The 15,259-nt window shown below is 40.1% G+C and overlaps 1 non-coding gene across 1 annotated transcript; it reads left to right on the forward strand.

Moving 5' to 3' along the window:
- The first annotated feature begins 1,263 nt into the window (after window positions 1-1,263).
- Window positions 1,264-1,370, forward strand: LOC148563967 (small nucleolar RNA R71). Its single transcript, XR_015884336.1, has one exon. It is a non-coding gene; the product is annotated as a small nucleolar RNA R71 (small nucleolar RNA).
- Window positions 1,371-15,259: the final 13,889 nt, after the last annotated feature.

The raw sequence follows: 15,259 nt of genomic DNA on the forward strand, positions 1-15,259 counted from the left end.
CACTCCTCAGTTAGCACTATGGTCTCTTTTTCTCCCCAGTTTCTCTTTCTTGTCATGAGCTCCTTCAGAAATTTGGTATAGAGTGGCATTTGCTCCAATGCCCCAGCAAATGGTATGTTGATTTGGAGCTTCTTGAAGATCTCTAAAAATCTAGAGAACTGGCCATCCTTCCCATCTTTCCTCAGCCTTTGTGGATATGGTGCCTTTGGCACATAAGGCTTTAAGACTGGCTTTGGTGATGATGGGGTAGGGGTCTCCTAGTCATTCTTGTTTTCAGGCTATTCTGCATCTCTTTTTTGTTGGTTGCTCTGGCTTGGGGTTGCTTCTTCTACCACCTTTCCGCTTCTAAGTGTGATGTCTTTGCATTCCCCTCTTGGGTTAGCCATGGTATCACTGTAAAATGTATGTGTAGACAAAGGAATTTTCTTAGATAGAATCCCCACTTGTGCTTCCAATTTTGAAATGGCTGCACCTTGATTCTTCAGATTTGATCTGTACTCTTCTTGATTGGCATCTATCCTTTTGTCAACTTATGTTTGTCTCTCCAAAAGAGTGGAAATAGCTCCTGTCAACTGTGCTGACAGTTGTGCTATTACAGTTTCTACTCTCTCAAAGTTGCTCTTGATCTCACATGGTTGTATGGTTGAGGTTGATGTGTCTTAATGGTGGTTGTTGTGTATTTGTTGAGTGGAATGATATGATGTGTTTTATGCATTATGGTAGCGTCTGTTATTGTTTGATTGATGGTTGGGGTTGTGATTGTGGTATTGATTGGCTTGGTATGGCTTTGTGTGGTCTTGATTGTGGTTTTGTTGGTTCTCCCACCTAAAGTTTGGGTGGTTCTTCCAACCTGCATTGTATGTCTTGGAGTTTGGGTCATATGGAGGTCTAGAATTATTCACATAATTAGCTTGTTCCCATTCACCTTCGACTTCTGGTGCATCCCCTTCTTGTTGGGGAGTTTGGACTTAGATGGCTGAGACTTGATTACTCTCCATCTTCTTGGTCAAGGCAGCTAGTTGTGCAGTGATCAATTTGCTTTAGGCCAGCAAGGCATCCATTGAGTTGAGCTCTATCACTCCTCTCTTTTGAGTTCTTTCTGAAGCATAGAAGTACTCATTCTCGGCTACAGTCTCTATGACATCTATGGCTTCTTCAATGGTTTTCTTCTTATTGAGTGAGCCTCCAGAAGAATGATCTACTGCTTGCTTTAACTCATATGGCAGCCCTTCATAGAAGATGTGTAGTTACACCCACTCATTGAACATATCAGGTGGGCATTTCCTTATCAAATCCTTGAACCTCTCCCAGGCTTCATAGAGTGTTTCACTGTCTTGCTGTCTGAAGGTTTGCACCTCAGCTCTTAGCCTGTTGACTCTCTGCAGAGGGTAGAATCTTGCTAGAAATTTATTTACAACATCATCCCATGTGGTTAAACTCTCCTTGGGAAATGCTTCCAACCACTTTGCTGCTTTGTCTCTGAGTGAGAAAGGGAACAAAAATAGCTTATAGGTGTCAGGGTGCACACCATTGGACTTTACAGTGTCACAAATCCTCAGAAATGTAGTGAGATGTTGGTTTGGGTCCTCCCGGGCTCCTCCTCCATATGAACAATTATTCTGGATAAGTGTGATGAGTTGAGGTTTCAACTCAAAGTTGTTAGCATGGATTGTTGGTTTGAGGATGCTGCTGCCACAGTTTCCTGGATTTGGGTTGATGTAGGAGCCTAAAACTCTCCTCTAATATTGTCTTGTACTTTTTCATCCATTGTCGTTATCAGATCCTCCTCCACTGGTTCCTCTCCAACTATGCCTTTGCCTTTTTCTTTTCTCCTTAATCTAAGGAAGGTCCTCTCAATTTCACTATCAAAAGAGGATGAAGTTTCTCCCCTTCTACCTGTCATACATTCAACAAACAGCAAGATTAGTGGTTAACTTGGTTGATGCAATTAATCAAACAGTTAGAAGGATGGAAATATGAACAATGAATAGCTAAAATGATCAAAGTAAAAACAAAGAAAACAGAGTGGACAGAAAAGTAAAGAGCTAAAAGGTAAATAACAAGGAAAAAAATGCTTAATCTAGCTCTCCAATCAATTTAATTATTGTCAAATTCAGATCAACCCCCAGTAATAGCGCCATAAAACTTGATGAGCCGAATTCACACCCCATTATAAAATTTGTGAATCCGTTCTTTTCACAAGTGCACCAAAATTATCGTCAAGTAATAACCTACAGTGGAGTGGGATCATATCCACAGAGATTGATAGATTTGGGCAATTTTAATTAATTGGTGAATTAGTCAAGCTAAGAAGAATAGATTGTGATTACAGAATTGTAAATGTGCAGAAATATAAATGACTCAAAAAGTAAAGAAAAGCAGTAAATAGCAGAATTGAAAATGACAAGAAAATAAAGAGCAGAAACTTAAATGACTCAATTGTAAATGGGAATGGGGAATTACAGAATGTAAAGAACGCTATAAAGAAAGTGGAAGATAAGAATAAGAGAATTCATTGAGTTCAGGAGATGTTGTCTCTTTGGATTAAATCCAACTCATATCCTCTTCAATCATGCAACTCATTGACCTCTTGGCAATCATGATTGATTGAGCCCCAATCCCTTGGTGACTCAATCTCTCAGATCTTGATCAATAGCCAATTCCTTGGTCTAATTGCTCATGAAGAGAGATATGTTTGATCCCTGATTATACCACACATCATCATAGATCCAAGTAGAGGGAGAATTTTATGTCACCATATCCAAACACCAAAACTCATATCCTACTCAAGTGTGAGAAGGGATTTCTAGCATGGTTTCATGTTTCCTTTTCCAAGGTTTCCATGAAACCCATTTTGTATTCAACCCCTTTTCCAAGGTGATTGAACACTAGCATGAAGAACGAAATTCCTTCTAGCAAATCAAAGAGAAGATGAAGAGAAGAAGAAATTCAAAATCATTAATCCATCAAGTACAACAGAGCTCCCTCTCTCAATGAGAGGGAATTTAGCTACTCATAGCTCAAGAAAAAGTAAAAGATGGAAAAATAAATCTCACTATGCTTCAACTAATAGCTCAACTGCTTAACCCCTTCTTCAGTACTTTCAAGGGGTTTTTATACTACTCCTAGGACTAGCAAATAAAGAAAATACAAAAGTGAAAGTAAAATTATATTTTGGAGGGAAAAGAAACTCAATAAATGTGATCTCACAGCTGGCGTGTGGTTAGCGCTTCAGTGGCGTGCCACGCCTCACTCTGAATCTGAATTGGTGTGCCACGCCCAATCCTCAAGTGGCACATCTCCCTTCATTGATCACCCTGGCGTGCCATGCCTTCGAGCCCAAGTGGCATGCCCATGCCTTTTTAAAGACTTGGATAGCCTGGCGTGCCACGCCTTCGAGCCTAAGTGGCACGCCCAGGCCTTTTTAAAGACTTGGATAGCCTGGTGTGCCACGCCTTCTAGCCTAAGTGGCACGCCCAGGCCTTTTTTCTCCTCTTCTTAGCTTCTGAAAAGTTAAACTGGTGTGGCACGCCCTGGGTTTGGCGTGCCACGCCCATTATGTGTGCTTGGCCTTCCTCTCTGGAAAGTTGAACTAACGTGCCACGCCCAGGGTTTGGCGTGCCACGCCCTTCATGTGCTTGGCTCCTCTGCTTGGCGTGCCACGCACAGAACTCAAGTGGCACGTCCATGTCTTCTCTTGGGTGATTGGTGATGATGGCGTGCCACGCCTGGGACTCAAGTGGCACACCCAAGTGATTTTTAAAGCTGGCATGCCACGCCTTCTATACCAAGTGGCACGCCCATATGGTTGGCCTTGTTTTTCCCTCTCTGGAAAATATAACTAGCGTGCCGCACCCAGGTTTTGGCATGCCACGCTCATCATTTGCCTTGGTTCCAGTACCTGGCGTACCAAGCCCAGCATTCAAGTGGCACGCCCAGTTAGGAATCTTGAGCAGGCGTGCCATGCCTTCGACACCAAGTGGCACGCCCAGCCTTTGCTTTGGTCTTCTTTGTACCTTGGCGTGTCACGCCCAGATGCTCAAGTGGCACGCCCAAGTAAGGGTGGAAGCTTGGCGTGCCATGCCTTCGACCTCAAGTGGCATGCCCAGCCTTTTTAGTCTTCAACTTTTCTCTGGAATTTTGTACTAGCGTGCCACGCCATGCTGCTCAAGTGGCACGCCCATTCATTTGTGTCCTTCTTAGCTTGGCGTGCCACGTCTGGGTCCTCAAGTGGCATGCCGAAGTGATTTTAAAGCTGGCATGCCACGCCTTCGATGCTAAGTGGCATGCCCATGGCTTAAGTGGTGAGTTTGGCATGCCATGCCCCTTTGGTGGCCTTCATTGTTGCTCTCTGGAAAGTTGTACTGGCGTGCCACGCTAATAAAATTTTGTGGCATTTGCTCCAAGTGGCACACCTATTTCACACGCCCAGCTTGTCTTTTTGTTTTCTTCCCCTTTTTTATGTCTTTTTCACCTGAAATTCAGCACAAACTCATTTCAAAGCAATGTACTATAATGTTCATCAAATAATGCATGAATTGTAATGATCCAATGAGATTATGCTCTTTTATGGTCCTTTTTATGCAAGAAAAAAGAGTAGATGATGAAAGTCATCAATGTGCTTGGTATTTTATTAATAATATGAATAGCATACTGGTACACAAAATCGTGATCGCAAACTTTTCACACAACTCCGTGCAGCTGACCAGCAAGTGCACTGGGTCGTCCAAGTAATACCTTACATGAGTAAGGGTTGATCCCACGGAGATTGTTGGCTTGAAGAAAGCTATGGTTATCTTGTAATTCTTAGTCAGGATATCAGTAATGATTCTTAGTTTTAATTGTAAAAAAGTAAAAGAACATGAAATAAATACTTGTTATGCAGTAATGGAGAACAGGTTGAGGTTTTGGAGATGCTCTGTCTTCTGAATCTCTGCTTTCCTACTGTCTTCTTCTTCACGCACGCAAGGCTCCTTCCATGGCAAGCTATATGTTGGTGGATCACCGTTGTCAATGGCTACCATCCATCCTCTCAGTGAAAATGGTCCAAATGTGCTGTCACCGCACGGCTAATCATCTGTCGGTTCTCACTCATGTTGGAATAGGATCCATTGATCCTTTTGGGTCTGTCACTACGCCCAGCACTCGCGAGTTTGAAGCTCGTCACAGTCATCCCATCCTAGATCCTACTCGGAATACCACAGACAAGGTTTAGACTTTCCATATCTCAAGAATGGTCGCCAATAATTCTAGCCTATACCAGAAAGGTTCTAATCTTATATTAGAAACCCAAGAGATATACACTCAAGCTATTACAGATAGAATGGAGGTGGTTGTTAGGCACATGTTCATAGGTGAGAATGATGATGAGTGTCACGGATCATTAAATTCATCAGGTTGAAGTGCGAGTGAATATCTTAGAATAGAAACAAGCGTGATTGAATAGAAAATAGTAGTAATTGCATTAATCCATCGAAACAAAGCAGAGCTCCTCACCCCCAACCATGGATTTTATGAGGTACAAAATGAATCACTAAAAGTGGTTTTTATAATGAACCAGTAACCTAGGTTTTCAGAAAATGAGTAAGCTAAGATAGATAGTGCAGAGATCCACTTTTAGGGCCCACTTGGTGTGTGCTTGGGGTGAGCATTGAAGCTTTCACATGTAGAGACATTTCTTGGAGTTAAACGCCAGCTTTGGTGCCAGTTTGGGCGTTTAACTCCAGCTTTTATGCCAGTTCTAGCGTTTAACTACAGAAAAGGGTAGGAAGTTGGCGTTTAAATGCCAGTTTGTGATATCAAATCTCGGGCCAAGTATAGACTATTATATACTTCTGGAAAGCCCAGGATGTCTACTTTCCAACACAATTGAGAGCGCGCCAATTGAGCTTCTGTAGCTCCAGAAAATCCACTTCAGGTGCAGGGAAGTCAGAATCCAACAGCATCTGCAGTCCTTTTTCAGCCTCTGAATCAGATTTTTGCTCAGGTCCCTCAATTTCAGCCAAAAAATACCTGAAATCATAGAAAAACACACAAACTCATAGTAAAGTCCAGAAATGTGATTTTTATTTAAAAACTATTAAAAATATAATAAAAAGTAACTAAAACATACTAAAAATTGCCTAAAAATAATGCCAAAAAGCGTATAAATTATCCGCTCATCACAACACCAAACTTAAATTGTTGCTTGTCCCCAAGCAACTGAAAATAAAATAGGATAAAAAGAAGAGCATATACAATGAATTCCAAACTTATCAATGAAGATTAGTTTCAATTAGATGAGCGGGACTTGTAGCTTTTTGCCTCTGAACAGTTTTGGCATCTCACTTTATCCTTTGAAGTTCAGAATGATTGGCATCTATAGGAACTCAGAATTTAGATAGTATTATCGATTCTCCTATTTCAGTATGTTGATCCTTGAACACAGCTACTTTATGAGTCTTGGCCGTGACCCTAAGCATTTTGTTTTCCAGTATTACCACCGGATACATAAATGCCACAGACACATAACTGGGTGAACCTTTTCAGATTGTGACTCAGCTTTTCTAGAGTCCCCAATTAGAGGTGTCCAGAGCTCTTAAGCACACTCTTTTTGCTTTGGACCACGACTTTAACTGCTCAGTCTCAAGCTTTTCACTTGACACCTTCACGCCACAAGCACATGGTTAGGGACAGCTTGGTTTAGCCGCTTAGGCCAGGATTTTATTCCTGTGGGCCCTCCTATCCATTAATGCTCAAAGCCTTAGATCCTTTTTATTTTACCATTGCCTTTTAGTTTAAAGGGCTATTGGCTTTTTCTGCTTGCTTTTTCTTTTATTTTCTTCTTTTTTTTCGCAAGCTTTGTCTATTCACTGCTTTTTCTTGCTTCAAGAATCAATTTTATGATTTTTTAGATTATCAATAACATTTCTCCTTTTTCATTATTCTTTCAAGAGCAAACAATTTTAACATTCATAAACAACAAATTCAAAAATATGCACTGTTCAAGCATTCATTCAGAAAACAAAAAGTGTTGCCACCACATCAAAATAATTAAACTATTTTCAAGATATAATTTGAAACCATGTACTTCTTGTTCTTTTGTAATTAAAAACATTTTTCATTTAAGAAAGGTGATGGATTCATAGGACATTCATAGCTTTAAGACATAGACTCTAAATTTTATTAATCATGAAATAAAAATAAGACTTAAAATAAACATAAAAGCAGACCAATAATAATGGAAGACAGAAAATTAAAAACATAAAAATAAATAACTCTTAAAATAGATCTCTAATAACAAAAGTTATCACAGAGTTAGGACTCAATCTGCATTGGGAGAGGTAAGTACTCCTTCAAGTTGTGGGACGCCTGGCTCTTCAAGGGAGAGCTTCTGGCGCTTCAGCTACTGTAGCTCACACCCTTACTTCTCCTGTTCCTTAAGCAGCTTGCAAAGCATGCTATTTTGATTTTGTTGTTCCTCCTTAAGTTGATCCAGAGCTTCTTGCAGCTTGGTGATAGATGCTTTTAGGCGGGTCCAGTAGTCAATCTGAGGGATTTCTGGGAGGAACTCCTGCGCCCTCCTTTTGATGGAGTTATCTTGCACTTGTTATCCTTCCATTGACTTTTTGGTGATTGGGTGCTCGACTGGGATGAACTCATCTACTCCCATCTTTACCCCAGCATCTTTACATAGCAGAGAGATTAAACTTGGGTAAGCTAATTTGGCTTCAGTAGAGTTCTTATTTGCAATTGTGTAGATCTCACAAGAAATCAGATGATGAATCTCCACTTCGTTTTCCAACATAATGCAATGAATCATCACTGCTCTTTTGACAGTGACCTCAGAGCGGTTGCTAGTGGGCAGTATGGAATGCCTAATGAAGTCCAGCCAGTCCCTAGCGACTGGTTTGAGATCTCCTCTCTTGAGTTGGTTTGGGACACCTTTTAAGTTGGTTATCCACTTGGCTCCAGGGAGGCATATGTCCTCTAGAACTTGGTCCAACTGTTTATCCATTCTCACCATTCTCCTATTAAAGGATTCTGGATCATCTTGTAGTTGAGGTAGCTTGAAGACCTTTGATAAATCACTATTTTTATGGTTTATCTTATACTCAATTGAGTGGTTTTTATCAACTCTTTACCCACTTATTCATACTATTCGCATGTTTTACATTTTCCTTCCTGATTTTGTGCTATGATTGAAAACATGCTTCTTTGATCTTATATTTGCTTATTATTAATCCTCTCTTATTATTATTAGATGCCTTGATATGTGTGTTAAGTGATTTCAGAGATTACAGGGCAGGAATGGCTCAGAGGATGGAAAGGAAGCATGCAAAAGTGGAAGGAATAAAAGAAGTTGGAGAAATTGCTAAGCTGTCCAGCCTGACCTCTTCGCACCCAAATGGCTATAACTTTAGCTACATAGGTCCAAACGATGCAGTTCTAGTTGTGTTGGAAAGCTAACGTCCGGGGCTTCGATTTGATATATAATATGCCATAGTTGCCCTGACGCTAGGCGACACGAACGCGTGCTCCACACGGATGCGTCGCAGTGACGAAAAATTAGCGTGTTTGAATTCGCAACCAGCGAATTCTGGGCTGTTTCCGACCCAGTTTGCGGCCCAGAAAAGATAGATTAGAGGCTATAAAGTGGGAGAATGCATCCATTCATAAACATGCTTTCAATATTCACAATTTTAGGAGTAGATGTAGTTTTTAGAGAGAGGTTCTCTCCTCTCTCTTAGGATTAGGATTTAGGATTTCTCTTAGTTTTAGGAGTGACTCTCAATCCCAGGTTCAATGTTCTTTTTATTATTTTTCCAATTTTATTTATGAATTCTTCTATGTTACAGATTACTCTTTGAATTAATGTTATTTGAGGTATTTCAGTTTATTATTGCTTTCTTTTATTTACATTATTGTTATTCCCATCTGAAGACATTTTTATTCCAGTAGATTTACTTTTCTCCTTTTGGTCTTGGTTAAGAAATCAGTAACTCAGGAGTTATCAAACTCAAACATGATTGATAATTGTTATCTTTGTTAATTAAATTGAAATTCAATAATCACAATCTTTTCTTAGAAAATAAATAGGATCCGAAGATCAAACCAATTAATCCCTTGACCTTCCTTTGCCTTAGTAAAGGTTAACAAAGTGGAATTAAGATTCAATTTTTATCATCATTGATAAGGATAGCTAGGATAGGACCTCTAATTTCTAATACCTTGCCAAGAATTTATTTTATTATTACTATTTTATTTTATTCTTATTGTTCAACATACTGCTTCCTTACTTTCAAAACCCCCAATTTACAAACTCATAACCAATAATAAGAACATACCTCCCTGCAATTCCTTGAGAAGACGACCCGAGGTTTAAATACTCGGTTATCAATTTTAAAAGGAGTTTGTTACTTGTGACAACCAAAACGTTTGTATGAAAGGACTTTTGAAGGTTTAGAAACTATACTTGCAACGAGAATTTATCCGCAAATTTCTAGACCACGCAAAAGTAGAATTCCTGAACCATGTTTCTTCCAACCTTTGTTTCAGGATTGGCTAGAATTTCCCAACCTCTATTTCGAATCTATTCTTGGATCTCTGAATATTCGTCTTCTTTTAGATCGAACTTAACTTCTGGGATCACTGACCTCAAACCCATTATTTTGTGATAATGGTCTGCATGTTCTTTGATTAAGAACCTCTCTTGATTCCAAAGTGGCTTTGGAGTATTCTCTTTCTTGCCTCTTGAAGTGGTTTGTTTTCCCTTAGGAGCCATGGTCTTAATGAGTCTTAGCTTGGTGATCACAGAAAAACACACCAAACTTAGAGGTTTGCTTGTCCTCAAGCAAAAGAAAGGAAAGGAGAGGAATAGGAGGAGATTCAAATTCAAATGGTGGAGGTATGGGGATGGCCGAATGTGTACTTAAAGGTGGAGGGGTGGGGTTTCAAAAATTTTGAAAAATATATGATAGAAAGATATGATTGGTAAAAATGAATCATGATATAAAAAAGATGAGATTTTAAAATTTAAAAGATATGAAAAAGATATAAAGAAGTTAATTCTAAAAAATTGTTGATGCATCTAAGAATTAAAAGAAGATATGATGAGTTGGAAAAGATTTGGAAAGGAATTGAAAAGATAAATAAGTTTTTTGAAAAAGATTTGGAAAGGATTTGAAAGAAAATTGAAAATGGATTTAGAAGAGTATTAAATTTTTGAAAATTGAGTGTGAGTGATGAAGATTTGTAACATGTTTATGCAGAAAATTATGAATTAAAACATGGAAGTTTGAAAAAATTTGAAGTGAAAACAAAATCTCCTCTCCCTACCTTTTCTGGCGTTAAACGCCCAGAATGGTATCCATTCTGGCATTTAACGCCCAGAATGGTATCTTTACTAGCGTTAAACGCCTAGAATGGTACCCATTTTGGCGTTTAACGCCCAAAATACCCCTTACTGGCATTTTTGTGCCAGTGAGCTCCTTTTCTCTGCTTTATACTCTGAATCTTTCTGTAACTCTGTAAACTCCTGCAATTGATAATTAACCTTGAAGATAATTTATATCAAACTCCTATAATTATTATTTACATAACAAATAAACTTTGCTAATGGCTGGGTTGCCTCCCAACAAGCGCTTCTTTATTGTCTTTAGCTGGACCCTTACTGAGCTTTAATCTAGTCTCAGTTTTGAGCATTCTTGCTCAGCATTGCTTTCAAGATAATGTTTGACTCTTTGTCCATTAAAAATAAATTTTTTTTCAGAGTCAATATCCTAAAGCTCTACATATTCATATGGTGACGCACTTGTAATCACATATGGTCCCCTCCACCGGGATTTTAATTTCCCAGGGAATAATTTGAGCCTAGAGTTAAACAGCAGAACCTTCTATCCTGGCTCAAAGACTCTGGATGACAGTTTCTTGTCATGCCAACTTTTTGCTTTCTCCTTGTAAATTTTTGTATTTTCGAAAGCATTGAGTCTGAATTCCTCTAGCTCATTCAACTGGAGCAATCTTCTTTCTCCAGCTAACTTGGCATCAAGTTTTAAGAATCTGGTTGCCCAGTAGGCCTTGTGTTCCAGTTCCACTGGCAGGTGACAGGCTTTTCCATACACAAGCTGGTATGGAGAGGTCCCTATAGGAGTTTTGAATGCAGTTCTGTATGCCCATAGAGCATCATCCAGACTCCTTGCCCAATCCTTTCTACGGGTACTCACAGTCCGTTCTAGGATTCGTTTTAGTTCTCTATTTGAGACTTCAGCCTGCCCATTTATCTGTGGATGATATGGAATTGCCACTTTGTTGTTAATTCCATATCGGATCAGAGCAGAGTCAAGCTGTTTATTGTAGAAATGAGTCCCTCCATCACTGATTAGTATTCTAGGGACACCAAATTCGCTGAAGATATGCTTCTAGAGGAACTTCAGCACTGTCTTAGTATCATTAGTAGGTGTGGCAATTGCCTCTACCCATTTAGATACGTAGTCTACTGCCACCAGAATGTAAGTGTTTGAGTATGATGGTGGGAAAGGCCCCATGAAGTCAATACCCCATACATCAAACAACTCAATCTCTAAGATCCCTTGCTGAGGCATGGCGTAACCATGAGGCAGATTACCAGCTCTCTGGCAACTGTCACAGTTACGTACAAACTCTCGGGAACCACATTGGAGAACTTTTGTGGCTATTCGCTCACCTCCGAAGTGTCCTCCATATTGTGATCCATGGCAATTCCATAGGATCTTCTATGCCTCTTCTTTAGGCACGCATCTGCGGATCATTCCGTCTGCACATCTCTTAAAGAGAAGTACTTCACATCAGAAATTAATTTTTTTGTTTGCTCTCTACTGTACTCTTTGGGTATGAATCTCATAGCCTTATAGTTTGCAATGTCTGTAAACCATGGTATTTCCTGAATGACAAAGAGTTGCTCATCCGGAAAGGTTTCAGAGATCTCAGTAGGAGGGAGGGACGCTCCTACTACTGGTTCTATTCGGGACAAATGATCAGCTACTTGGTTCTCTTTCCCTTTTCTATCTCTTGTTTCTATATCAAACTCTTGCAGAAGCAACACCCATCTTATGAGCCTGGGTTTTGAATCCTGCTTCATGAGTAGATACTTAAGAGTAGCATGGTCAGTGTAGATAATCACTTTTGATCCTACTAAATAGGATCTAAACTTGTCAATGGTATAAACCACTGCAAGCAGCTCTTTTTCTATGGTTGTGTAATTCTTCTGTGCGTCATTTAGAACATGGCTGGTATAGTAAATGACATGCAGAAGCTTATTGTGCCTCTGTCCCAATACTGCACCAATGGCATGATCACTGGCATCACACATTAATTCGAATGATAATGTCCAGTCTGGTGTAGAGATGACTGGTGCTGTGATCAGCTTAGCTTTCAGAGTTTCAAATGCCTGCAAACACTCTGTGTCAAAAACAAATGGCGTGTCAGCAGCTAGCAGATTGCTCAGAGGTTTTGCAATTTTTGAAAAATCCTTTATAAACCTCCTATAGAATCCTGCATGTCCTAGAAAGCTTCTGATTGCCTTAACATTGGTGGGTGGTGATAATTTTTCAATTACCTCTACCTTAGCTTGATCCACCTCTATTCCTTTATTCGAAATTTTATGCCCAAGGACAATTCCTTCAGTCACCATAAAGTGACATTTTTTCCAGTTTAAAACCAGGTTAGTCTCTTGGCACCTTTTCAGAACAAGTGCTAGATGATCAAGACAGGAGCTGAATGAGTCTCCAAATACTGAGAAGTCATCCATGAAGACTTCCAGAAATTTTTTTACCATATCAAAGAAGATAAAGAGCGTGCATCTCTGAAAGGTTGTAGGTGCATTGCACAGACCAAATGGCATCCTTCTATAGGCAAATACTCCAGATGGACATGTGAATGCTGTTTTCTCTTGGTCTTGAAGATCTACTGCAATTTGGTTGTAACCTGAATAGCCATCCAAAAAACAGTAATAGTCATGACCTGCTAGTCTTTCTAGCATCTGGTCTATGAATGGTAAAGGAAAATGATCCTTTCTGGTGGCTGTATTGAGCCTTCTGTAGTCAATACACATATGTCACCCTGTAACTGTTCTTGTAAGAATCAGTTTATTCTTTTCATTGTAAACCACTATCATGCCTCCCTTTTTGGGTACAACTTGGACAGGCATACCCAGGGGCTATCAGAAATAGGATAAATAATCCCAGCATCTAGTAATTTAATGACCTCTTTCTGTACCACTTCCTTCATGGCTGGATTCAGCCGCCTTTGTGGTTGGACCACTGGCTTAGCATCATCTTCTAATAGGATCTTGTGCATGCATCTGGCTAGGATGATTCCCTTAAGGTCACCTATGGACCACTCAAGAGCTGTCTTGTGTGTCCTTAGCACCTGAAGTAGTGCTTTCTCTTCTTGTGGCTCTAAGGCAGAGCTTATGATCACAGGAAAAGTGCCATCCTCTCCCAGAAACGTATATTTCAGGATGGTGGTAGTGGTTTGAGCTCGGGTTTAGGAGGCTTATCCTCTTCCTGAAGAGTTTTCAGAGGCTTTTCTGTTTCCTCTGGTTCCTCCAGATCAGGCTGAACATCTTTAAAGATGTCCTCTAGCTCTAATTCGAGACTCTCAGTCATATTGATCTCTTCCACCAAGGAGTCAATAATATCAACGCTCATGCAGTCATTTGATGTGTCTGGATGTTGCATAGCTTTGACAGCATTTAACTTGAACTCATTCTCATTGACTCTCAGGGTCACTTCCCCTTTTTGGACATCAATGAAAGTTTGTCCAGTTGCTAGGAAGGGTCTTCCTAGAATCAGAGTTGCACTCTTGTGCTCCTCCATTTCCAGCACTACAAAGTTAGTGGGAAAGGCAAATGGCCTAACCTTGACAATCATGTCCTCAATTATGCCTGATGGATATTTAATGGAGCCATCAGCAAGTTGAAGACATATCCGGGTTGGTTTGACCTCTTCAGTCAAGCCAAGATTTCTGATAGTGGATGCAGGGATTAGGTTGATACTTGCCCCAAGGTCACATAGAGCTGTCTTGGTACAAGCACCCTCTAATGTGCATGGTATCATAAAGCTTCCCGGATCTTTAAGCTTCTCTGGTAAGCTTTTCAGAATGACTGCACTGCATTCTTCAGTGAGGAAAACTTTTTCAGTTTCTCTCCAATCCTTCTTATGACTTAAGATCTCTTTCATGAACTTAGCATAAGAGGGTATTTGCTCAAGTGCCTCTGCAAACGGGATCTTTATTTCAAGAGTCCTGAGATAGTCTACAAAGTGGGTAAATTGTTTATCCTGTTCCGTTTGGCGGAGTTTCTGAGGATAAGCCATCTTGGCTTTGTATTCCTTAACCGTAGTTGCTACAGGTTTATTTCCTATAGAGGTGGTTAGAGAAGCCTTCTTAGGAGGGTTACAATCAGCACTTGCAGGTGTCTGATCTTTCATTGGCGTTTGAACACCAGGATTAGGGGTTGGATGGGAGTTTAACGCCAATTTTCCACCCTTTTCTGGCGTTTGAACACCAGAACTGGGCATGGAATGGGCGTTTAACGCCAGTTTTTCACCCTTTTCTGGTGTTTGAACGCTAGAAGTGGGCATCCACTAGGCTTTTAACGCCAATTTTTCACTCTTTTCTGGCATTTGAACACCAGAATTATTCTTCTCTGGGCTCTTACTGTCCTCAGAGGGATTTTGGGCAGTGGTTTGGTCATCCTCTGTCAGTTGTTCCTTTCTTGGCTTTCTGCTACCTTGAGCTAAATTATTCAATGTCTTCCCACTCCTTAGTTGGACAGCTTGGCATTCTTCTGTTATCTGTTTAGATAGCTGATGTCTTGTCTAATTCAATTGTGCTTCCATATTCTTGTTAGCATCTTTAGTGTCTTGGAGCATCTCTTTAAATTCTGCTAACTGTTTTGTCATAAGAAGCAATTGCTGATTAAGTTCAACAACTTGTTCTTGAGGACTAGGATCAGTAGATATTGCCCTAGCCTTCTCTTTCATGGAGGACTCACTGCTTGAGTACAGATGTTGATTTCTAGCAATTGTATCAATGAGCTCTTGAGCCTCTGTAATTGTCTTTCTCATGTGCATAGATCCACCAGCTGAGTGGTCTAGAGACATTTGAGCTTTTTCTGTAAGCCCATAGTAGAAGATGTCTAACTGTACCCACTCTGAAAATATTTCAGAGGGGCATTTCCTTAGCATCCTTCTGTACCTCTCCCAGGCATTATAAAGGGATTCATGATCCTCTTGTTTAA

The sequence above is a fragment of the Arachis ipaensis genome, chromosome B5 (genome assembly GCF_059453495.1).
Source record: "Arachis ipaensis isolate K30076 ecotype BB chromosome B5, ASM5945349v1, whole genome shotgun sequence".
Classification (NCBI taxonomy): domain Eukaryota; kingdom Viridiplantae; phylum Streptophyta; class Magnoliopsida; order Fabales; family Fabaceae; genus Arachis; species Arachis ipaensis.